We start from the raw sequence: 2451 nt of genomic DNA, 5'->3' as shown, positions 1-2451 counted from the left end.
AGAAGTCAGTGTTTCCTTTGTTCAAGACTGGGGGTTTGCTTAGAAAAAGCAAAGAATATGTACCAATTCAGATATCCAGAGAATTAAAATGCTCATTCTACCACCCTTCCCAAGCACTGTCCTGTTCTTGCAAGTGAGTGTATCCTTTTCCTGTGGCTTTAGTTGTATCCAGACCAGGGCTTAGCAGATAATTAATACCCTGAAACTCACTGGCTGAATTGAATCCACACCACCTGTATTATCTTTCATCATCACTGTTACTGTTGCTCCCCGACTCCTTTAAGTTACCAATGACCTCATACCATGCCAACCAATGGTCATTTCTTGTCTTCATTCTTCTCGACCGCTGCTGAATCTGTGCCTGGTCCTTACTCATGCCACGTGTTCACAGAAGGCTGTATTGTCTGTTTGGCTGGGAACAATTCCATCCGCGATTCCTAGGCAAACAGCTTCAGAATTCTGCCTGAAATTTAAACCACTGAGATATCTATACCTGTAAACCAGTGTTTCCCTTTAAAATACAAATGCCTCCAAGGTGGTTAAGAAGGGCTAAGATTCACACTTCGTTGTTAATTATTTTAATGAATTTGTTTTTCTCCTACCATCTACCTATGAGCTGCGCTTGAAGGAACGAAGGAATGCTTGTTTTGACAAGTTTGGAAGGAAGCAAAGGTCATCTGGAAGATGAGGGACTCATAGGGCAGCAGACTGAAGAGCAGATTGAGGACAGCAAAGATGAACTTGATTCAAACGTTTTCAGACCTCAGCCTTGCGAGTGCACATATATCCAGGTCCCCGCTTCCAACGCCCCACCCCCATTCCAGGCTTTTCTCCCCCTGGACACCCAGGACAGTCTCAGAAGGGAGAGGCAGCTTCCAATAAAAAGAAATATAAATGCCTTTCTTCCCTCAAACAAGTCCTGTGGGGTTCTCAGGAGGGACTCCTTGGCTCCTTTTCAAGACGAGCTCAGAGTTTCAGTTGCAAATGCTCCAATTGCAAATTATATCTGCCTCCCCCCACTCACCCACCCATGAGCAACAGCAAGTGAATGTCACCGGCTCTGCCCTGATTAAAACTTGGGCTCATGTAAAAATATAGCTTTCAGGACCCAACTGTTCTGGAACGTTCTTCTTTGAGGATAAGACTGAGTCACATGACAACTGAGGGAACACTTCTCTCCCTCTTCTCATGCTCCATCGTTGACCCCTAAAATAGTAACTTCTGCTCACACTTTGTCCTCTCAGGGAAGCGAGAGAGCCGCTCGCAGCTCTGCCCTTTGGGGAGGAGTGACTGATGTGACCTGGCTTATGGGGGTAAAGGTCACACTGCTTGCTCACTCTCTCTGGCTGCAACCTGCCTGCGCAGTCTCCTCGCTGACTTTAGTCCCACGAGGCAAGCAGAGCTGGGTGGGGGCCTATCTTCTGGAGGCCGATTTCTCCCTGCACCTCCTCTCTGAGTCTGATAGGGAGTGAGGGCAGAAATTCCCTTTCCTGCAGAACAGCTCCCCCCTTACCCACAGGTAGAGCTGAAGCCACAGGTGCAAGGTGTGTTCTCTAGTCCAGCTTTAGCATTAGTAAAAGTGTAGGTTTATTCCCACTAGATGTGTGTGTCTATCTCTCAACTGATTCAGAACCTGAAGGGAGGAAGCATGGGGTTGACGGGCATCCCAAAGTTGTCCATGACAACTAGAGGAGACAGGCTTAGCAAAGAGTTCTCCGCCCTTGCTCCTCAGTGCCCCCTGAAGAACAAGCATCTATTCTGATACGCTTTCTTAGCCATCTTGCCCCCACCCTCATCTCCACCCCTAGCCTTCACCTTCCCCCATCCCCATTTGGACCTGGGGTTTGTCACATGTATTCTGTGGGCTAGAGCAGCAGTCCCCAACCTTTTTGGCACAAGGGATGGGTTTCGTGGAAGACAATTTTTCCACAGACGGTGGGGAGGGTGTTGGGGGTGGGGGGAGGATGTGGGGAAACAGGTTCAGGCGGGAATGCAAGTGATGGGGAGCAGCAGATGAAGTGTCCCTTGCTCGCCCACTGCTTACCTCCTGCTGTGTGGCCCGGTTCCTAACAGGCCACAGACCAGTATTTGTCTGTGGACCGGGGGTTGGGGACTTGTGGTCTAGAGAACACCTAAAGCTGGAGATGAGGACCTAGTCACTCACAAGTTATATCCTGTTCCACTCCCTTCCAGCATCCTACAGGCTCTGATTTGGGGCACACTGTGGAGCACCCAGATATTTGGAATGCGCTGAGTCCTCACCCCAAGATACACTTAAGTCTATGGGGTTTCCCTGCATAGTTATCGATATTAAGAGAAAGAGTGGACCATTTAAAAAATCCTTACTATCCTTTAGGAAAAAACACTGTGGGAATACCGTTATTGTTCATCAATGGGGTCTTCATGACACTAAATATTTTTATCTTTCAAGCAAACATTTAATGGATTACT

The sequence above is a fragment of the Hippopotamus amphibius genome, chromosome 2 (assembly GCF_030028045.1).
Source record: "Hippopotamus amphibius kiboko isolate mHipAmp2 chromosome 2, mHipAmp2.hap2, whole genome shotgun sequence".
Lineage (NCBI taxonomy): Eukaryota > Metazoa > Chordata > Mammalia > Artiodactyla > Hippopotamidae > Hippopotamus > Hippopotamus amphibius.
The sequence above is the reverse complement of the archived record's forward strand: the minus strand, read 5'-3'. Positions refer to the sequence as shown.